General features: G+C 43.4%; 1 protein-coding gene and 1 pseudogene across 1 annotated transcript in view; both read right to left on the reverse strand.

The window, feature by feature from the left end:
• Window positions 1-22,781, reverse strand: part of LOC106607552 (protein eva-1 homolog A) — an 82,188-nt gene extending 59,407 nt beyond the window's left edge. The window contains exon 1 of the mRNA XM_014204590.3: window positions 22,248-22,781. The gene's annotated coding sequence lies outside the window, so the exon portion shown is untranslated. The remainder of the gene's footprint in view (window positions 1-22,247) is intronic.
• LOC106607546 (trafficking protein particle complex subunit 8 pseudogene) lies at window positions 9,089-11,632 on the reverse strand (annotated as a pseudogene).
• Window positions 22,782-24,349: the final 1,568 nt, after the last annotated feature.

The raw sequence follows: 24,349 nt of genomic DNA on the forward strand, positions 1-24,349 counted from the left end.
CCACGTGCCTGTATGACCTCCCTACAACGCCTGGGCGTGCTCCAGATGAGGGGGCGGATGGTCTCCTGAGGGATCTCCTCCCAGACCTGGACTAAAGCATCCGCCAACTCCTGGACAGTCTGTGGTGCAACGTGGCGTTGGTGGATGGAGCGAGACATGATGTCCCTGATGTGCTCAATTGGATTCAGGTCTGGGGAACGGGCGGGCCAGTCCATAGCATCAATGCCTTCCTCTTGCAGGAACTGCTGACACACTCCAGCCACATGAGGTCTAGCATTGTCTTGCATTAGGAGGAACCCAGGGCCAACCGCACCAGCATATGGTCTCACAAGGGGTCTGAGGATCTCATCTCGGTACCTAATGGCAGTCAGGCTACCTCTGGCGAGCACATGGAGGGCTGTGCGGCCCCCCAAAGAAATGCCACCCCACACCATGACTGACCCACCGCCAAACCGGTCATGCTGGAGGATGTTGCAGGCAGCAGAACGTTCTCCACGGCGTCTCCAGACTCTGTCACGTTTGTCACATGTGCTCAGTGTGAACCTGCTTTCATCTGTGAAGAGCACAGGGCGCCAGTGGCGAATTTGCCAATCTTGGTGTTCTCTGGTAAATGCCAAACGTCCTGCACGGTGTTGGGCTGTAAGCACAACCCCCACCTGTGGACGTCGGGCCCTCATACCACCCTCATGGAGTCTGTTTCTGACCGTTTGAGCAGACACATGCACATTTGTGGCCTGCTGGAGGTCATTTTGCAGGGCTCTGGCAGTGCTCCTCCTGCTCCTCCTTGCACAAAGGCGGAGGTAGCGGTCCTGCTGCTGGGTTGTTGCCCTCTTATGGCCTCCTCCACGTCTCCTGATGTACTGGCCTGTCTCCTGGTAGCGCCTCCATGCTCTGGACACTACGCTGACAGACACAGCAAACCTTCTTGCCACAGCTCGCATTGATGTGCCATCCTGGATGAGCTGCACTACCTGAGCCACTTGTGTGGCTTGTAGACTCCGTCTCATGCTACCACTAGAGTGAAAGCACCGCCAGCATTCAAAAGTGACCAAAACATCAGCCAGGAAGCATAGGAACTGAGAAGTGGTCTGCGGTCACCACCTGCAGAACCACTCCTTTATTGGGGGTGTCTTGCTAATTGCCTATAATTTCCACCTGTTGTCTATTCCATTTGCACAACAGCATGTGAAATGTATTGTCAATCAGTGTTGCTTCCTAAGTGGACAGTTTGATTTCACAGAAGTGTGATTGACTTGGAGTTACATTGTGTTGTTTAAGTGTTCCCTTTATTTTTTTGAGCAGTGTATATTGTCCTGCTAATAGCTCATCCTAGAAACGTTGTTTGCAGAATTCACAGCCGGCTACGCTTGTGAAAAACAGGGTTAATAATAATACTTTTTCCCCCTTCCACATGTTAAAGGTTCCAATTGATAACCTAACAAAGAAATACATTTGACCATACAATTCTCTCCCTATCCTCCTTCTTAGCAAGAGTCTATTGTCCTGCTAATAGCCCGTAATGGCGCTGTACAACGTGACCGGTAGGGAGTAGGCTACAGTACTACAGTAAGAACAAAATAATCCTAACATTTCCACACCCTAATTGTAGTCTAACCCTAATTACAGTCCTAACCCTGGAACGGGTAGCACCATAGAAATAAGATGGCTGTCACGCCCTGATCTGTTTCACCTGTCCTTGTACTTCTTACTGTAAATAAAAACATAGCATCTTGTTGACATTCTTTATTGTAACCACAATGTCACAAATAATTTGTATCTACCTTTCCAATTACTTTTAGAGTTTGTGATTTACATATGTGCGCTTTTCATGTTATTTTTAGTAAGCAATATGCTACAGTCCAGTTACAGCTTGTTCTGATCAAGTAGAAACAAAAAAAGAAGTGTATTTTGGGGGTGTGCGTGCAGGACAGAGGAATAGTAATTCTTACACTATTGTTCAGGAGGAACGGAAAATTGTATGTCAATTCATAAACCATGTGCCATCAAAAATCTCTTCCCAACTATTTTGCAATCTATATGGCTCTCCTCCAGTAGTTACATTTAGAGGATTGGAGGATTCTAAATTAATATCTAAGGGTCATTTTTTGTTAGGGCAAATCTGATCTGTGAGAATATCTAAGGGGCTTTTATATAATTCTAAATTAATTAATAATAATAATAATAATCGCTTTGTTTAAAAAGTAACGACATTATTTCGTTTTCAAATAACCGAAAGTGAGCGATTGCAATCTGAATAAAGGGAAAGAGGCCATTCTTGAACATGAGGTGAGACATTCTTACCAATTTGTAAATAAAGCCAGTTTGTTATTTAGAATTATTTATTTCTGTTTTTAGAGGGAGAGAAACCAAAAGCTCACCATGCCAATTTTTTGGACAAATCTTGTTGATTTATCAAGACCAGTCCCAATTGCAGTGTTGTCTTGACTTCTGAATGCTGTCTTTTCCCTCTTCCACTTGCCTCTTCCATTAATTTTGAAAGAGTATTTTCCAGTAAGAAACAATTTGTTTACCTTCATTAGCCTACTTTGTTCCAATATTTCTGTCATTCAGTGATATTTATTCGCATAGTAATTTGTTATGGATCCATGGAAAATGACATGTGCAAGAGACGGTGGTAATATTTTTCATTTTAGTTTCTACGATACATGGTGTCCAGGTTAGGATAGCCTTTAATAAAGAAACATTATTAAAGGCTATCAGAAAGAATGTTGGTACTTATTTATTTTGATCCAAAGCTATGAATGAGTGAGTCACTCAGCTTTATGTAGTTGCCGAGGCTATATGACTGCGCCATCAACTTGATTATTTAGCAGACGTCACTTGCTTATATTCAGTCAACACCTATATCTTAAGAATATCAATGAATATAATTGAACATTTTAGTTTCTCTTAGAATAAGAACCTTAGTGTAACAACAGTTTTGTAAGTAATACTGACATGTAGAAACAAATAGGCTGTGCGCGTGCAGGACAGAGGAATAGCAATTCTTACACTATTGTTCCAAATTCAATCACCTTCTTCATCCTCATCATTCAGTTAATTGAAATTCAATTTTGAAGTCGTGCACAATTATCAGTTTCTATTTGGTTTATGTCGCCCATTCATTTTCAGTCAGAGACATATTAGCGCCTTGGGACCCAAAAGCATAATCAGTGCTCTAATGCCCCCTTGTGCTGGTCTGGAGCAATGAAGCAGTGACGCAAGGTACCGTTGAACTAAGCTCATGAGGCATTTATAAGTTATATTCCTCAAGAATCATATCCATTGATTCTTGAAGAATATAACTTATAAATGCCTCATGAGCTTAGTTCAACTGTCACACTCCATGAGAACCCGAAATATAAGCTTGTCTTTCTCCAATGTTTGTAAACATTGTAAATGTCAACAAACACTGTACAGCCTCATAACATGGTTAAAACAATAATGTTAAATATCATGGCTGGTTAGTCCTTGAATCCATAACATTGTCTATTCATCTGAGAATGGTTACATTTCTCCAGGTCCATCCCTCAGCTTTTTACCAAAACAGAGACGGGGCAACGATTTTGTTATTGTTTCATCTGTGGATTTGCTCTTTAAACAGCTGCATATTATCAAGATATTAAAGTGTCACCAACAAAAAGGTAAACAATAGTCCTATAGCAAATGCAGCATATTGTCACGCCCTGACCATAGAGAGCCTTTGTTTCTCTATGGTGAAGTAGGTCAGGGCGTGACTGGGGGGTATTCTAGTTTATTATTTCTATGTGGGGTTCTAGGTTATTATTTATATGTTGGTGACTTGTATGATTCCCAATTAGAGGCAGCTGGTAATCGTTGTCTGTAATTGGGGATCATATTTAAGTAGTTATTTTTCCCATCTCTGTTTGTGGGATCTTGTTTTTGTGTAGGTGGCTATTTGCACTTCACTGTCTTCATGGTTTGTTTGTTCATTTATTGTTTTTGTATTTTGCTAAGTTTCACATTATAATAAAGATGTGGAACGCTACTCACGCTGCGCCTTGGTCCAATTATTACGACGATCGTGACACATATGGCATTAATTTTTCACATGCAAATAGCACTTTTCAATAGTGCTCAAAGCATGCCATTCCATGAGCGGAGCATTTATTTTTCAACTCGAATCAGAGCCCAATCAGTCCTCCATGATAACAAAATCATAAACAACAGGCTAAAAAGTCCTTCGTTTTGGGGTTATGCTCAGATAAAACAATTTGGCTAATCTATACTTCCATATTTCCAAATCCTGGACAGGTAACAAGTAACTGTAACGGATGACATTTAGAAAGTAACCTACCCAACCCTGAGTACAAACATAGTTATTATCTATATTTTTTACATATATACATATATACATATATATATAGTGTATGTGGACACCCCTTCAAATTAGTGGATTCGGCTATTTCAGCCACACCCGTTGCTGACAGGTGTATAAAATCGAGCAGGGTAGGGCTGAACTGCTTGTTGCAATTTCGATGAGGCTCTCTTGTTCAGATATCGGTAAGTGGACTGGAGGCAGGGCATGAAAGGGATAACGAATCCAGTTGTTTGTGTCATCTGTTTCGGGAAAGTAATTGCGCACCCAACTCACTCAGGTGCTTCGCTATATCCCATTTGACATTGTCTGTAAGCTTGAGTTCATTTGCACACAAAAAATCATACAATGATGGAAAGACCTGTGTGTTGTCCTTGTTAATGCAGACAGAGAAGAGCTCCAACTTCTTAATCATAGCCTCAATTTTGTCCCGCACATTGAATATAGTTGTGGAGAGTCCCTGTAATCCTAGATTCAGATCATTCAGGCAAGATAAAACATCACCCAGATAGGTCAGTCATGTGAGAAACTTGTCATCATACAAGTGGTCAGACAAGGGAAATTATGGTCAGGAAAGAAAACTTTAAGCTCGTCTCTGAATTTAAAAAAAAACGTGCCAATACTTTTCCCCTTGATAACCAGCACACTTCTGTATATTGTAAAAGCATTACATGATCGCTGCCAATATCATTGCATAGTGCAGAAAATACCCAAGAGTTCAGGGGCCTTGCTTTAACAAAGTTTCACTGTAGTGTCCAAAACGTCTTTCAAGCGGTCAGGCATTCCCTTGGCAGCAAGAGCCTCTCGGTGGATGCTGCAGTATACCCAAGTGGTGTCGGGAGCAACTGCTTGCACGCGCATTACCACTCCACTATGTCTCCCTGTCATGGCTTTTGCACCATCAGTAGAGATACCAACATGAGCACCAGCTACGTTAGTGGAATTCCCGGAAGCGAGTAACGGTTAATGTGATTAGATGTTATTTATTTGACTAGGCTACCTGTATTTGACATTGTGTTGTTATTTCACTGAACACTAGATGGTTTAATTTTATTTTTGGCAGCTACATTTTGATACGGGGGTCGCCAAAACAGAAAGAGAAACGCAACACTGTTTTGATTATCCCGTTGAAATCTATTGCACGAGAGGGAGGAGATGAGGTTGCAAGTCATGTTAAAACTAACACAGCTCAAAAAACACACAGAATCTGGAAATAATGTGTACATCAATGGTTAGAGGACAATCTGTAGAAGACAGCTAGCTACATTTTGAAGTGTTGCATTTTGATTCAAGTGGGTAACCAATGCGATAAGTGTAAAACAACAGTTTTTTTAGTTAATCGCTTCCAACGATATCACGCTGAAATCAATAGAACAGGGGGCAAACATTTGGGGTGTAGCTCTGTTTAAACTAACACTATTCCTAGGCCATGAGGAAACTTGGAATAACCTATAAATGGTTGGTTAGATGAGAACTTGTAGAAGAAGGCTTATATCTACAGTATTGGTCAAAGTTTTAGGACACCTACTCATTCAAGGGTTTTTCTTTATTTTTACTATTTTCTACATTGTAGAATAATAGTGAAGACATCTAAACTATGAAATAACACATGAAATCATGTAGTAACCAAAAAAGTGTTAAACAAATGAAAATATATTTTATTTTTTAGATTCTTCAAATAGCCATCCTTTGCCTTGATGACAGCTTTGCATACTCATGGCATTCGCTCAACCAGCATCACCTGGAATGCTTTTCCAACAGTTTTGACTGTCGGAAAAGGGAGCTGCACTGAGAGAAAGATAGACAGAGAGAGGCAGAGAGAGAGACAGACACAGAGAGAGGCAGAGAGAGAGAGACAGACAGGAAGACACAGAGAGAGCGAAATAAAGAGAAAGAGAGCAAGATCGAGACCAAAGCTGATTGTCAAGCTGATTGCCTCCCTCCCTCCCTCCCTCCGTGTTTTGAACCTCTAGATCCTAATCAGGGTTAATACTATCCATCACAGTAGGGTCAGATGCTGTATCTCACGAGAAATCTGGTCATACTACAATAGTATCTGTTGGGATCTGCTTCCCCTCAACACTTCTTTGAGTCATCAATGACAAGCAGATGGTAGAGTGTTAATGTTTTTGCTTGTTTTGGGCTTGTTTTGTTGTTTACCCCGTTGCAGTAAAGGTTGGGACTTCGGTATGGAGTACTGAAAAGTTTTTATATTGAGCATTAGAAGGGATGGGAGACTGAAACAAAATACATCCCTCATAGAGGTCTAACAACAACACTTTCTCAGTATGTTGAACCCATAGGAATAGATTTATTATTTTTTTGTGATGGGTGGACTGGCAGCCATATTGAGTGCACCCATGAGTGGACCAGTCAAATTGCAATGTCTATGGAGGGGATTTGTCCCTTCTAGTAGTTCTATTTCTATGGTTCGGCCTATGTAAAGCATGCATTGACAGCTATCCAGGGGTTTATTCATTATAACACACTGTAGTAAAACGTTTTTCCAGCAGAAAATGAAAACAAGCATTTCTTATTGGATGAGTCCTGGTAGTCCCTCCCGATTTCAGTCTATATTGTTCTATTTGGTGCCTAATGAACATGACCCAGATGTCCCTCTCCAAACCAACATCAACCATCTGATAATTTCTGTAGACAACCCGAGAGCCAAACTAGCGGCTGCAGCGATTTAATGCTCCATTCGGTACTCCCTGGGTTGTAAACTGCGCCGGCATCATTAAGGTTGTCTGCTAATTTTCTAAATATGAAATATGGGAGCGATTAACCGGCTATAGCGACGCAACACAAAACACGTTTACTGTATGTACAGTGTGTTTTTGAATCCGTCTGCAACACAACCCAAAACTTCCTTACATCGAAACTTCATCTCACAACTACGACAAACAGTCAAATCAACAACACACACTCTGACTCTAGCCTATTCTTAATTCTTAATTACATGATTAAACGATACAACCCCCCCACCCCACACACACACGTTATTGAAAGTGAGAGGAGAATAAGTTGTATTAGATTGTTACGAGATGTGTGGGTGCTTTTATCAACTTTATTGACGTGAAAGAGACCATGCAATGTCTCCAAAGCAATACACAATGATTAGAAAGCAAGTAATTAAAAATGGCTTTAAAATCATAGAGTTACAATGCAAGTCACAGCTCAAGTAGCATATCTCTCTCTCCCTCTCTCTCTCTTCATCCTGTTCCACATGTTTCTGGGCACACAGTGATCCCTCGCTACTCAGAAAAAAAGGAGTTTAATGAGGGAGGGAGAGAGAGAGGAGAGCCAGTAAAAATACACCATATGCTTCGTGCCAGGGCCAATCAGACATACAGCAGACTGAGCCCTATAGACTCTGTCACTGGGTTTTACCTCAAGGTGCACACAAAGACATGTACTGCTGCACGGTGGCATGCTAACAGAGGCACACACAAACAAACTGAGATGGACAACACACCCACACACGCACACAAACTCATATGGAAAAAACCTACGCATGACATGGTGACATGCATTCCCACACGCACATACATGGAAAAACATAAACACACATGCAAACATACAGGAGCAGTCTCTACTAGAGCACAGGGTCTTTCTCTCCTTTCCCCGTGGTGCAGCGTTCTGGTCTAATTAGAACCTAGATCAGTGAGCCAAAGGAAGGGGTGTGCCAAAGAGCCAGCTTCACACACAAACACCACACGTACTCAAGCAGGCAGGCACACACGCAAACACTCACACACACACAGTCACGCACATACGCACATGGCTACAGTATACCCCACCCTGAACACTAGATCCCAGGACTAGGAGATGTGAGCAGACTGCCAAAGAAACACTTCAATGGCTTTATTCACCAATACCCTTAAAAAAACTCCTTGCCACACAGCAACATTTATTTTCTCGCTTGTGACCCCAGGTTCCTCCCAAACAGGCCCCTCGGAAGCACACTGCATCTCAGTGTGTGCATGTGTGCGTGTGTCCGTAACTGGTGTGCGTGTTCGTAGCTGGTGCGTGTGTACAGTATCAAATCAAAGTTTATTTGTCACGTGCGCCGAATACAACAGGTGTAGACCTTACAGTGAAATGCTTACTTACAGGCTCTAACCAATAGTGCAAAAAAGGTATTAGGTAAACAATAGGTAGGTAAAGAAATAAAACAACAGTAAAAAGACAGGCTATATACAGTAGCGAGGCTATAAAAGTAGTGAGGCTACATACAGACACCGGCAGGCTGATTGAGGTAGTATGTACATGTAGATATGGTTAAAGTGGCAATGCATACATGATGAACAGAGATTAGCAGTAGCGTAAAAGAGGGGTTGGTGGGTGGGACACAATGCAGATAGCCCGGTTAGCCAATGTGTGGGAGCACTGGTTGGTGTGTGTGTGTGTGTGTGTGTGTGTGTGTGTGTGTGTGTGTGTGTGTGTGTGTGTGTGTGTGTGTGTGTGTCCGTCTGTTACTGGTGTGTGTGTGTGTCTGTAACTGGTGTGTTTATATGTGCTCACCTGTGTGTGTGTATCTACGCGCGTGTGCATATGCATATGTGTCCGTGTGTGTAGCCGGTGTGTAGTAGATCTTACAGCATTCCCACACACCCAGACGACCTGTAAAGCGGATAGTGTGGGCTTAGGGAGAGCACCTCGCTAGAAGATATACGACCTCCACCATAAAGCTGCAGATGCTCAAATCTCCATTCTACAACTCACTCTGGACAATAACAAAGAAGAGAAAAAACAGGAAGTAGTATGAAGGATGTTCCTTACAGTCATTTATTTTACATTTTTTACTTTTTTGTCATTTAGCAGACGCTCTTATCCAGAGCAACTTACAGTAGTGAATACATACATTTCATACAATTTCATACATCTTTTTTCCTGTGCTGGCCCCCCGTGGGAAACGAACCCACAACCCTGGCATTGCAAACACCATGCTCTACCAACTGAGCTACAGGGAAGGCCCCGCAATAACACGACAGCATTGACATTCACAGATAACAATGTGTTTTCTCCACATACCAGTTCATTCCCAAGGCTCAGGTCTGCAAATGTGTATTTCTCTACTGCCTTCAAAGGAACTTGCAGGGGTTTGCATCGTGTTGCTCTGAAGCACAGCTTTCCTCTCTCTCTGCTGGTGAGTTTGCAGTCTTTGTCTTCTGCTGTGTTTATACACTTGTGTAGTCACCACTGTTTACTGCTGCTAGAGACTTGTGCAATGTGAAACTCACGCACCCCAGCCTCGCTCGAGTTGATGTTCTCCACGTCAACAAAGACCAGCATGCTGCCGTTCCTCTCCTCCTCCTCCTCAGGCAGTGTGTTACTACGGCAAGCTGTGGCCCGAACAGACAGCGAACGACTGGCACAAATAAATACTGTGTGACGCAACACCCTGTGACTGATCTTGCCTCCCTGCTCAGCGCTCTCGTAGTAGAACAGGAAGTGGATCTCGTGGACTCCTTCTTGGTCTGGTCCTCTCAGCCACAGGGGCAGCTGGGTAGATTCTCCAGGCTTTAGTGTCCCCTCTCCTAGAGGGATCTCCGTTATCCCTTTACCCCCCGTGCCGGACACTCCTCCTCCCCTCAACCCTATCCCTGATCCAAAGTCCCGCTCTGAAACCAGTGTCACCGCGGCAACGGACCCGGGTGTGGCGCCAGGGGGTGTGGCCAGGGTCTTGTAGGCGGAGCAGTTTTCAAAAGAGGTGGGGCTGAGGGGGGTGAGAGGTGTGGCTAAGGAGGAGCTTCCAAAGGTAAAGAAGTCTGGGTGCGTGGACGCCACCCGCAGACCACACAGGGTAACGCGATTCACGTTACAGAACTCTACGTAAGCCTTCCTGATCTCACCACATAGCAGGGCAGTAGGGAACTGGAGGAAGAATACCTCTAGCAGGGGCATGGGAGGAGTGATGGTGGGGTCAAGACGTCGGTCAGGACCGTGGCTAACTGAGGTCTTCTCCTCTTTGGTCTGGTTCAACCGCGGTCCCTGGATCTCTAGGTCCTGTCGACCACGAACTGATGTCCCCTCTGCCGCTGAGGGACCTTCGCTCTGTGAGGCTGCGGTGCTGTTGATAGTAGTGTCTCCAGTAGAGGAGGTAGAGGCCAGGTTATAGACTAGACCCAGGATGTTGAGCTGACCTGTCTGGTGGGGCAGCAGCTTCAGACGAGCCAATTTTGTCTCCTCAGGGCTCAGGTAGAACTCTGGGATGACTTCTGTGGCAATGACGTCATCTTTCTGTGGGGTCCTGGGAACGCTGGCCTCCTTCTCGTTGCTGATGGCCACAGCATCTCCGACCGAGTCTTCCTGCGGTTGCGGTCGATTGAAGTCTTTGAGTGTGAACTTCCAGAGCAGCGAGAGGTCAGAGAGAACCAGTGGAAACTTCAGAGGGTTCCGGAACACCACCTCAACTACGATGGGTTCCTCCACAACAGCAAGTGGGAAGCGGAGGTTGTCCGTCTGACTGTTCAGGCAGCACTGGGTGGGTTGAAACGTTGCTGGAACGACCCCACGTTTTGCGGCGGCAACCACCTGTTCCTCGAGGTCCTGCCACATGGCAGCTAGGTCCCGGTCAAACTCCTGGTCCAAGGACACGTGGGTGGCTGCCTGCTTCTCACCCTCTGCCAGGCGGCGTTCATGGCCGAAGTAGACCCTGGTGGCAGAGCTGTTGATGCAGGGTAGGGGCAGCTGGGGTAGCGCCACCTCACATGCCCCCGTAACATTCTTGTAGATGTAGAGGTATTCCCGGAGGAAGGCTCCCTGCTGTGTGGAGGTCTGCTGGCTGTCATTGGTGAGGATGTGTCTGAAGGCTGTGACAGCGTTCTCTGGTTGGCGCAGGGTGAAGGACTGGCGGCCAATAGTGAAGTTGATATGGTCCTCAGCCAGGGACCAGCCTTTACCCTTATACACCTGCATGGCCTGGCAGTAACACCGCAACGCATGGCGCTTCTGCCCTGCCTTGCTGAAGCGGTGTCCTGCCAGGATCATGTGGAAGGCAAACTTCCTGACCATGGGGTTACGCATGTTAATGAAACAGTGGGCTGCCTGCTCCAATAGGAGGGTAGAACGCAGGTCAGAGTCCTCACTGGTCATCTTGATGAGGAGGGTAGCAGCGTCAGAGTACTTGGCCTGACTCTTTAGTACCTCAGCACTGAGCAGAGCACAACGTTCAGCTAGGATCATGTTCTTGGACACATCTCTGTAGGTCTGTATTGCCGTGTCCATGTAGTGTGCTGGATACGGCCTTGGAGCCCCAACTTGTAGAAAAATTTATAAACTGGGTAGTTTGGATACTGGATGCTGATTGGCTAGAACAACATTTAGCCGTGTGTATGTGAGACCGTATACCATGACTATGACGTTTAGCCTTTTCACCTTGATATTATTGCACCTTTTCACCTCGATAAAATGGCTACATCAACAATAGTACAACATGCCGATGTAGAAAAGAAGCGTTTAGATGAACTTCACAGAAATCGAAACTAAAAGAACACCGTGAAACAAACAAAGTGGGCACTTAACTGTTTCACTGACTGGTGTCCAAAAAAAGTGATACATTTTGAGTTTGGAAATACAACAAAACAGAGCTGAACGTCATTCTACGGGACTTTTATGGTTCAGTGAGAAACACGAATGGCAAAGAATATGGGATTAGCAGCTACACTGGACTCATGCTCATCTGGAACCGACATATCAGCGATCCCCTCTCAGTTTGGCATGGCATATACATAAGGACACCGAATTCACAATGAGCAACAATGTATCTGTCGGCGTAATTAAAAAGTTGAGGAAAGAGGGGCGTGACAAAGCTGCCCACCAGTGAGCGGATACATTTGGTATACAACTGTTAGCTAGCTACCTAAATCATTTTACCTTGACAACATAACCGGTAGCTATGTAGGCCTAACTATTAGCTACTGTTATTTTGTCTTATATATTTCAGGTACACAAAAGAGCCAACTGGAGTGAACACTCTCGCAAAAATGCTGCCAAAGATCTGCAAAATAGCTGGCCCGTCGCAGATTTACACAAACCACTGCGTACGAGCCACCATGATCCAGAAACTGTTGGATGCTTGACTAGTGGCATGATAAATACTGTCTGTCAGAGGACACAGATTCGAAACCTCTCTTCAAAGTTACCAGAGGCCAAATCTGAAAGCGAGCAAGCGGGGAAACACTATTCTCTCTGACAACACAGCAGCTAACTAAAAGAACGGCATCCATTTCCATCAGTGGGAGCTAATGAATGACAACATGGGCAAGCCAACAACAAATGATAACATGGGACAATTTTCTAATTTGTGCAAAATAAATGGAAACATTCCGATCAACATTAATATATAACTGGCATGTGTTAGTCACTCTAGAATTGGCGCTAATGCTCGGTTTTTGCATACATTTAATGTAAGCTTGCTAGCTAGCCTGTGTTTATGTTGCATAGCAACCAGTCTAGCACCGAGACTTTTGTCCAGACTACATTTTATGGCGGAATGTATTATTATGAATTTATTTATTAAAGCAACATTTTCAATTTAGATGTGTAGTTCCTTGCCTTACTGTGTTGGCAACCGGTTTCTAAAAGCAATAAGGCACTTCAGGGGTTAGTGGAATATGGAAAAAGGAAAAAGATGGCGCCGATAGAGATGGCAGCTTCACTTCTAGTCCTTAGGAACCTGGCAGGATTTAGTTTTTTTATGTATTATTTCTTACATTGTTAGCCCAGAAAACCTTAAGTGTTATTACATATAGCCGGGAAGAACTTTTGGATATCAGAGTGGTGGTAACTCACCTGCACAACCAGCACTACGTCCAGGAATACGACTTTCCCAAAGCGGATCCTTTGTCTGCACCTCCCAGGGCATTTGAACTGACTCTAGAGGCCGACCCAAAACAACGCCGTCTAAGGAGAGGGTGCCGGAGCGGTCTTCTAGTGAGGCTTCGGATGCGCGCACACCACCCACCGCTTCTAAGTATATTATTCGCTAATGTCCAGTCCCTAGCTAACAAAGTTGACGAAATTAGGGCAAGAGTTGCTTTCCAAAGAGATATCCGGGATTGTAACGTACTCTGTTTCACGAAGACATGGCTAGCTGGGGATATGCTGTCAGAGTCCATACAGCCAACAGGATTTCCAGTGCATAGCGCCAACAGGAAGAAACATCTCTCTGGTAAGAAGAAGCGTGGGGGTGTATGTTTCATGATTAATGACTCATGGTGTTATTGTAACAACATACAAGAACTCAAGTCCTTTTGTTCACCTGACCTAGAATGCGGACTGCACAACGCATCACCAGGGGCAAACTGCCTGCCCTCCAGGACAGCTACAGCACCCGATGTCACAGGAAGGCAAAAAAGATCATCAAGGACAACAACCACCCGAGCCACTACCTGTTCACCCTGCTTCCATCCAGAAGGCGAGGTCAGTACAGGTGCATCAAAGCTGGGACAGAGAGATTGAAAAACAGCTTCTACAGATGAATTCGGAAGTTTACATACACCTTAGCCAAAGACATTTAAACTCAGTTTGTCACAATTCATTACATTTAATCCTAGTAAAAAGTCACTGTTTTAGGTCAGTTAGGCTTACCACTTTATTTTAAGAATGTGAAATATCAGAATAATTGTAGAGAGAATGATTTATTTCAGCTTTTATTGCTTTCATCACATTCCCAGTGGGTCAGAAGTATACATACACTCAATTAGTATTTGGTAGCATTGCCAATAAATTGTTTAACATGGGTCAAATGTGTCGGGTAGCCTTCCATAAGCTTCCCACAATAAGTTGGGTGAATTTTGGCCCATTCCTCCTGGCAGAGCTGGTGTAACTAAGTCAGGTTTGTAGGCCTCCTTGCTCGCACACGCTTTTTCAGTTCTGCCCACTAATTTTCTATATGATTGAGGTCAGGGCTTTGTGATGGCCACTCCAATACCTTGACTTTGTTGTCCTTAAGCCATTTTGCCACAACTTTGGAAGTATGCTTGGGGGTCATTGTCCATTTGGAAGACCCATTTGCGACCAAGCTTTAACTTCCTGACCGATGTCTTGAGATGTTGCTTCAATATATCCACATAATTTTCCTCCATCATGATGCCATCTATTTTGTGAAGTGCACCAGTCCCTCCTGCAGCAGAGCACCCCCACACTATGATGCTGCCACCCCGTGCTTCACGGTTGGCCTTTGAGGTTGTGTCGATATAGGACTTGTTTTACTGTGGATATAGATACTTTTGTACCTGTCTCCTCCAGTATCTTCACAAGGTCCTTCGCTATTGTTCTGGGATTGATTTGCACTTTTCGCACCAAAGTACGCTCATCTCTAGGAGACAGAACGCGTCTTCTTCTTGAGCGGTATGACGGCTGCGTGGTCCCATGGTGTTTATCCTGTTTGGGCTAGGGGGCAGTATTGAGAATTTTGGAAAAAATATGTGCCCATTTTTAACTGCCTCCTACACCAACTCAGAAGCTAGAATATGCATATTATTGTTCAGGTTTGGATAGAAAACACCCTAAAGTTTCTAAAACTGTTTGAATGGTGTCTGTGAGTATAACAGAACTCCTATGGCAGGCAAAAACCTGACAAGGTTTCATGCAGGAAGTGGCCTGTTTGACAAGGAGTCGTGCGTCTTGCATCTGTTTATTGAAGAGTAAGGATCTTAGCTGTAACGTGACAATTCCCAGGGCTCCAATAGGCTCTCAGGACCCGGGAAAATCATGAAGGTTGACGAGGCAGCCTCAGGCTGAAACAGATTATCACCTTATCCAAGTGTCCCATTAGGTGACAATGGAATGAGGCGCGTGCGCGATTAGCCCCCGTGGAGTATTTTAATTCGGCTGTTTAGTTTATTGCAGATTCCCGGTCGGAATATTATCGCTTTTCTACGAGATAAATGGCATAAAAATTGGTTTTAAACAGCGGTTGACATGCTTCAAAGTACGGTAATGGAATATTTAGACATTTTTTGTCACGCCATGCGCCATGCGCACGACCGTGGATTACCATTCGTATAGTGTCTAGAACGCACGAACAAAACGACGCTATTTGGATATAACTATGGATTATTTGGGACCAAACCTACATTTGTTATTGAAGTAGAAGTCCTGGGCGTGCATTCTGACGAAGAACAGGAAAGGTAAGAACATTTTTCTTATAGGAAATGTTATTATGGTGAAGGCTAATCTTGCCGGGTGTCTAAATAGCTAGCCGTGATGGCTGGGCTATGTACTTAGAATATTGCAAAATGTGCTTAATCCGAAAAGCTATTTTAAAATCGGACATATCGAGTGCATAGAGGAGTAATGTATCTATAATTCTTAAAATAATTGTTATGCTTTTTGTGAACGTTTATCGTGAGTAATTTAGCAAACTGTTAGTAAATTCCCTGGAAGTTTGCTTTTTCTGAACGTCACATGCTAATGTAAAAAGCTGTTTTTTGATATAAATATGAACTTGATTGAACAGACATGCATGTATTGTATAACATAATGTCCTAGGTGTGTCATCTGATGAAGATCATAAAAGGTTAGTGCTGCATTTAGCTGTGGTTTGGGTTTTGGTGACATTATATGCTAGCTTGAAAAATGGGTGTCTGATTATTTCTGGCTGGGCACTCTCCTGACATCATCTAATGTTTTGCTTTCGTTGTAAAGCCTTTTTGAAATCGGACAGTGTGGTTAGATAAACGAGAGTCCTGTCTTTAAATAGCTGGAAAATAGTCATATGTTTGAGAAATTGAAGTAATAGTATTTCAAACGATTCAAAAATCGCGCCACTGGATTAGACTGGCTGTTACGTAGGTGGGACGAATTCGTCCCGCCTAGCCCATAGAGGTTAAACTTACGTACTATTGTTTGTACAGATGAACGTGGTACCTTCAGGCGTTTGGAAATTGCTCCCAAGGATGAACCAGACTTGTGGAGGCCTACTATTGTTTTTCTGAGGTCTTGGCTTCCCATGATGTCAAGCAAAGAGGCACTGAGTTTGAAGGTAGGCCTTGAAATACATCCACAGGTACACCTCCAATTGACTCACATGATGTCAATTAGCCTATCAGAAGCTTCTAAAGCTATGACATAATTTTCTGGAATTTTCCAAGCTGTTTAAAGGCACAGTCAATGTAGTGTATGTAAACTTCTGACACACTGGAATTGTGATACAGTGAATTATGAAATAATCTGTCTGTAAACAATTGTTGAAAAAGTACTTATGTCATGCACAAAGTAGATGTCCTAACTGACTTGCCAAAACTATAGTTTGTTAAGAAGACATTTGTGGAGTGGTTGAAAAACAAGTTTTAATGACCCCAACCTAAGTGTATGTAAACTTCCGACTTCAACTTTATCTCAAGGCCATCAGATTGTTAAACAGCCACCACTAGCACAGAGAGGCAGCTGCCTACCTACAAACTTGATATTATTGGCCACTTTAATAAATGGAACACTAGTCACTTTAATCATGCCACTTTAAGAATGTTTACATATCTCACATTACTCATCTCATATGTATATACTGTATCCTTCACTATCTATTCTTTACTATCTATTGCATCTTAGCCGCTCTGTCACTGCTCATCCATATATTTTATACTTATATATTCTCATCCCATTCCTTTACTAGATTGTGTGTATTAGGTTTTGTTGTGGAATTGTTAGATATTACCTGTTAGATACTGCTGCACTGTTGGCTCTAGAAGCATAAGCATTTCACTACACTCACAATAACATCTGCTAACCGTGTGTATGTCACCAATAACATTTGATATGGCTTATATACTCCACGTTGACACGTGCTTAAAAACAACCCTTAGCCGTGGTAGATTGGCCATATACCACACCCCCTCCGGCCTTAATGCTTAAATAATCTACTGGCGAGTTGATGTAGTTGTAGGTGAACAGGGGATCTTTGGAAAGAGGCTGAGTTTAAAGGTGATCATAAATGTAGGGTATTCTGGGGGTATGCAAGAGGTGGGAACACACTATAATGGAGGAAGTCTTGAGTACATGTGTGGTATGGCTAAGACACACAGTGAGGGTGGGAGCAGGGCTAGTGCTAGGAAGTAGTGGTCAAAGTATGGCTGAGATATGTGGGTGTGTAACGGTCGTCATACGTAGTGGACCAAGGCGCAGTGGGTTGAGTGCTCATAGTGACTTTATTGAACACGTAACAAACAAAACAAGAAAACGATCGAACGAACAGGATTGCAGGCTAAACACACAGCTATGCAACCACAACTTCCCACAAAGGGACAGGTGAAAACAGGCTACCTAAGTATGACTCTCAATCAGCAACAACGATGATCAGCTGTTCCTGATTGAGAGCCATACCAGGCCAACAAAGAAATACACAACATAGACAGAACATAGAAATACGAAATAAAGAACATAACCCAAAAACCCCGGAATACTCTAACCAAACACCCCTCTACATAAACACATATACTAACAAACCCCGAACCACATAAAACAAATACCCCCCTGCCACGTCCTGACCAAACTACAATAACAAATAACCCCTTTACTGGTCAGAACGTGACAGTGTGACTTAAGGTAGTGGGGATAAGGTTGGAGGACTAGGAATGGGGAGGAAGGACCAGTGGTGGGGAACTAGGAAAGAGCTATGAGGTAGGAGAGTCGAAGTATGGCCTCGATATGAAAGAGGGTAGTGGGGGTAAATTACTTACACTAGCAGTGGGGGTTTGGATGTAGGGGGTGGGGAGACAACCAGTACCCCAACATGAAGCAGCTGCTTGTTGGCATTAAAGAATGCCAGGAAGTTCCGCCTTGCACCGGCCACATCTGCTTTCCCTATTCGGAGAACCCCGAAATACTCCTACTCTAGTGAGAGGATTAAACACTGCTGGATATGACAGACAGACAGACAGACAGACAGACAGACAGACAGACAGACAGACAGACAGACAGACAGACAGACAGACAGACAGACAGACAGACAGACAGACAGACAGACAGACAGACAGACAGACAGACAGACAGACAGACAGACAGACAGACAGACAGACAGACAGACAGACAGACAGACAGACAGACAGACAGACAGAGAGAGAGAGAGAGATGGAAAGGGCTGGGGAAGGGTGGGTTTAGAAAGAGAGAGGGAAAGGGGTGGGGAGAGAGATGGAGGGAGAAAGAGATAGAGGTATAGAGCGCGAGAGAGAGGAAAAGAGAGCAGGAGAGAAAAGAGGTGGAGAGTGAGAATGAATGGTAGAGAGGAGAGTGGGAATAAGCTCGCCTGGGAAAACGAGGGAGGAGAGGAATGCAGCATGCTAAGTTTCAAAAACAGAGGGAGAGAAGAAAAAAAAGTCAAATCAGCAATGGTAGGAGGGAGAGAGGGAGAAAAAGGAGGGAGGGAGAGAGGCCAAAGCAAGAAGCCAGGTTCCACACTCTAGACAGAGTGAATAAATCAATTTCTACCTTGAAAGGTAGAAAGAGAGGGATTGACAGAAATAGACAGATAGTTCCAGACAAGGGGTTGGAGTAATAAAGGGCTATGTGGATGAAGGGATAAAAGGAGAGAAAAGATAGAAAGAGAAGCAGAGCACATTTCCTGTCATTGAGACATTACCAAGTGTCGATAGTGAGCTAGTATTTATGGATCTATACAACCTCCTTTATCAGATGGCCAGACACACAGCTCCCTGTAGATAAACAGACCCAGTGTGTGTGTGTGTGTGTGTGTGTGTGTGTGTGTGTGTGTGTGTGTGTGTGTGTGTGTGTGTGTGTGTGTGTGTGTGTGTGTGTGTGTGTGTGTGTGTGTGTGTGTGTGTGTGTGTGTGTGTGTGCGTGTGTGTGTGTGAGAATATTGAATGTGTGTGTCACATAATATGTGTAAGAGAGATAGCATAATTCATCTTCCCTTTTTTCTACCATTGTCTGACACTGTCTTTTTATTTAAAAAAGGATGTCCAGAACACTAATCAAAAAAGAAATAACACAGTACACACACACACACAAACACACAGTGGCATAGACAGTTCCTGTGCAGTCACACAGGTTAAGGGATAACGGGCTGCCCATGCAAATCGGTGCTGCAGGGCACGGATACGCATCATTTCAAGGGAAACCTGGCTGACAGGAAGATTGGAGCGGCTGTGGCACACACACACACGGGGACACACACACAAACACACACAAGCACAGATAGACATGCACGAACACAGGCAGGCAGGCAGGCAGGCACAAACACACACACCCAAGGGGACCAATCTAGACACTTATATTTGACACTGTAGAAGCCACACCACTATTTGAACTGCCCCATAGTCTGGTCTAAGTGTCTGAACTGAAATGGCTGGTGGCACGCTCGTAGTATATGACCGTAAAAGGGTGCATGGGAGGTTGAGTGGTTGAGTGTTCAAGCTGTGGTCAGATAGAAGTACATCATTGCAGAAGGGCCTCTTCAATGTCTGCAGTGATGAGAGCGAGAGAGAGAGAGAGCGAGAGACAAAGAAAGACAGCCAGACAGACAGCCAATCATCCATCCGTCCATCCATCCATCCAGCCATCTATCCAGATCAATCCATTCGCCTATCCATCCATCCAGTCAAGCAGTTTCAGGCCACCACATACCATGCCTGCTCTGTGGGAAAATAATATAAAGCCAGACAGACAGACAGATAGATCCATCCAGACAGACAATATCAGGCCACCACATCCCATGCCTGCTCTGTGGAAATGTAATATAAAGCCAGACAGACAGATAGATCCATCCATCCATCCATCCAGACAGACAGACAGTATCAGGCCACCACATCCCATGCCTGCTCTGTGGAAATATAATATAAAGCCAGACAGACATACAGTATCAGGCCACCACATCCCATGCCTGCTCTGTGGGAAAATAATATAAAGCCAGCCTGGTCCAATAATGGAGCCAGTGGAGCCTGCTCAATAGACCAGCACCTCATTAGTGACCACACTGACCATCTACGGCCCTAACATCCCTCTAGTCTATCCCTCTCTCTCTCCTCCCCTATCTGTTTTGTTCTCTATCGGTCTCTTTCGTAATCCACAATCACATGCCAATCGTCATTCTCTCTCTTTCATTTACCCTCCCTCCCTCTCTCTCACTCATACCCAAACAACTTAAGTCTGACCGGTCCTGCAAATAGGCACTGCCAACACATGCTATATGTAGTATTTTAGGATGGTAGCTGTCTCCCACAGTTGTTGGTAACTCTCGCTCATGTGTCCACACCATGTCTCGCCCCTGGTTCGCTGTCGGAGTAATAATCCACTCACTCGCAGCCTGTAAATCTCGTACTGAACACTTGTCCCTTCATGTCCCATAGGAATCCTCCCAGAGACGTGTGCTGACGGATGACTTCACACCAGCATGGCTTCACCCCCAGTGAGGTCTCAGTGAGCCAAACTGAGCTCTAAGTAAGCAATAACATGAGAGATTTGATTTTGAGCCCTCAGTGAGCAACAAAGCATTATTCGATACTGAAACTTCAGTAAGAAGTAACAAGTGAGACAATAATGAGCTTTAAGTTGGCAATAACATCAGATATTTAACTGAGCTGTCAGTGAGCAATAACAAGCGTTATTTAAAAAAAATTATATTATTATTAGAATTTATAAAAATTTTACAATCCAATACCCCATATACTTTTGGACAAATATCTATTTTAATATACAGTATTTTCCTTCTTAATTATTTTCTCCATCATCCTTCCCCTAATTGGAGTAAACTAATGGACAACAATACTTAGGCTTCTACTTCCAGCTTATACATACTATATACATTTTACGGACAAAGTATGTTTTACATTAGTTAACTTGTTTTTTTGTTGTTATTTTTGTTAGGTTTAGCTTCACCCTTCAGTTCCCCTCAACCCCTCCCATCTATCTTCGAACACCATCCACTCTGGATTTCTATTAGCCATATATTTTTCAACTGTGCTGTGATGTTTCACAAAAGTCCTGAACCTTTCTTTTCTCATAGTATATACAGATTGTAAATGAAATATAAAATGTTTTGTTAAGAGTATTATTATATTATTGATTAATCGACTATGACTTTTCAAATCACCCAACAGTGCTATTTGCAGTTAGAAGTAACAAGTGAGACAGTAGTGAGCTCTAAGTTAGCAATAACATATTTAACTGAGCTCTCAGTTAGCAATAACATATTTAACTGAGCTCTCAGTTAGCAATAACATATTTAACTGAGCTCTCAGTTAGCAATAACATATTTAACTGAGCTCTCAGTGAGCAATAACATATTTAACTGAGCTCTAAATGAGCAATAACATATTTAACTGAGCTCTCAGTGAGCAATAACATATTTAACTGAGCTCTCAGTGAGCAATAACATATTTAACTGAGCTCTAAGTTAGCAATAACATATTTAACTGAGCTCTAAGTTAGCAATAACATATTTAACTGAGCTCTCAGTGAGCAACAACAAACGCTATTCGATACTGAGCCTTCAGTGACGAATAACAAGCATTATTGGATACTGAGCCTTCAGTGAGCACTAACAAGCGTTATTCGATACTGCACCTTCCATGAACAATAACATGCGTTTCAAATGAACTCTCATTGAGCAATAACAATAACAACAGACTCAATACTGAACTCTCAATAAGCAATAATATGAGAGATTCTTCAACAAGAAGTAACAGATGAGAGAAGTCAGAGTTCTCCTCTTGTGAGAGATTTGAACTCTTACTGTACACACTGCACTGTAGCCTATAACAAGTGTGCCATATTCAACAGAGAGAACGACTAAACACAACTGCATGTAAAACGGAAGTTAGGGACATTCTTCAAACGAGGACAAAGTAACATGCTTCACTATTCTAGGAACAGGGGGTGACAAAAAAAGTCGACAAACTAGAGAGAAGTGTAAATGTTGAAAGAGAAGAAACGGAATGACACTTACACACACATGACTGAGTGGAAAATCCTCCGGGGCCCAGGTAGTAAGTTTCTCTCTGTGTCCGTGAGTGTTCGTTCTTCCCCCTTCCCTCCCGGAGAGCTCGGCTAGGGTCTGCCAGAGGCACCGTAAAAACAAGAGCTCACGTGAGCATTACTCCACGGAGGGTCCCACAAGAAAAGGAGTGTGCAGCCCAAAAAAGGAGAGATGGAGAGTGGAAAACTATTTTTTATTGCCCCATTAAGAAGGTACAGTCCTTTGCAATGTGACTACTCCCGCCTTTAGACCAAAAAAACACTTTGGACAGAGTTTCTAATTCATTCCTTAGGATCCGGAAAGAAAGAGAGCGAGAGAGAGAATGAGAGAGCGACAGAGTGAGAAAGAGTACACCATGGAAGGCTAGAGTAGGCGGAACTCGTCTTTTGCTGTGCTTTTACTTCTCTTTGAGCTTTTTCCTTCCTTCCTCCTCTCGTGGGTAGCAAAAGTTAAACCCCAGGCTTCTGAGCACTGGAATGTGACAGCAGGAGAGAGAGAGAGAGAGAGAGAGAGAGCGTGAGGCATGTGGTGTCCACCTACACACCACAGGAGGTTGGCAACCACCTTAATTGGGGAGAACAGGCAAGTGGTAATGGCTGGAGCAGAATTAGTGAAATGGTATCAAATACGCCAAACACATTGTTTCCATGTGTTTGATGCGATTCCATTTGCTCACTTCCAGCCATGTATATGAGCCGTCCTCCCCTCAGCAGCCTCCACTGCTACACACCCCATCACTGTGAGAGCAGAAGAGAGGAGAGAGAGAGAAAGAGGGGGGAAGGGAAAGTCAGCATGCAGAGACAGGAAATGACCAGAGAATTTCATTCAGCTGAAATTTGTGAATGTGGGAATGTTGGTCTGTCAGGGACTGTCTTGGGAATTCTCTGCCGGACTTCTCTCTGTCAATTCAATTCAATTGTTCAATTTAAGGGCTTTATTGGCATGGGAAACACATGTTAACATTGCCAAAGCAAGGGAAGTAGATAATAAACAATAAAAATGAACAGTAAACATTGTACTCACAAAAGTTCCAATAGAAAATACATTCAAATGTCATATTATGTGCAAATTGTTAACGTACAAAAGGGAAAATAAATAAACATTAATATGGGTTCTATTTACAATGGTGTTTGTTCTTCACTGGTTGCCCTAAACTTGTGGCAGCAGGTCACAAATCTTGCTGCTGTGATGGCACACTGTGGTATTTCACCCAATAGATATCATTTGCACATCTATCACTCCAGTATTAATGCTAAATTGTAATTATTTTCGCCTCTAGGGCCTATTTATTTCCTACCTCCCTACTCTTCTACATTTGCACACACTGTACACAGATTTTTCTATTTTTATTTTATGTTATTGACTGTACGTTTGTTTATGTGTAACTCTGTGTTGTTGTTTTTGTCGCACTGCTTTGCTTTATCTTGGCCAGGTCGCAGTTGTAAATGATAACTTGTTCTCAGCTGGCCTACCTGGTTAAATAAAGGTGAAATAAAACATTTAAAAAGATATGGGAGTGATTCAAAATTGAGTTTGTTTTCAAATTATTTGTGGATCTGTGTAATCTGAGGGGAAATATGTGTCTCTAATATGGTCATACATTTGGCAGGAGGTTAGGAAGTGCATCTCAGTTTCCACCTCATTTTGTGGGCAGTGTGCACACAGGTCTGCCTACGGCGGCCTTTCTCAATAGCAAGTCTACGCTCACTGAGTCTGTACATAGTCAACGCTTTCCTTAAGTTTGGGTCAGTCACAGTGGTCAGGTATTCTGCCACTGTGTACTCTCTGTTTAGGGCCAAATAGCATTCTAGTTTGCACAGTTTTTTTGTTAATTCTGTCCAATGTATCAATGTACCTTTTTGTTTTCTCATGATTTGGTTGGGTCTAATTGTGAACTGCTGTAGGCCCTCTTGGTTGGGGACAGAAGCACCAGATCAACAGCAAACAATAGACATTTGACTTTCAGATTCTAGTAGGGTGAGGCCGGGTGCTGCAGACTATTCTAGTGCCCTCACCAATTCGTTGATATATATGTTGAAGAGGGTGGAGCCATGCTAAAAACTAGGCCTTGT

The sequence above is a fragment of the Salmo salar genome, chromosome 06 (genome assembly GCF_965601325.2).
Source record: "Salmo salar chromosome 06, fSalSal1, whole genome shotgun sequence".
In the NCBI taxonomy this organism is placed as follows: Eukaryota; Metazoa; Chordata; class Actinopteri; order Salmoniformes; family Salmonidae; genus Salmo; species Salmo salar.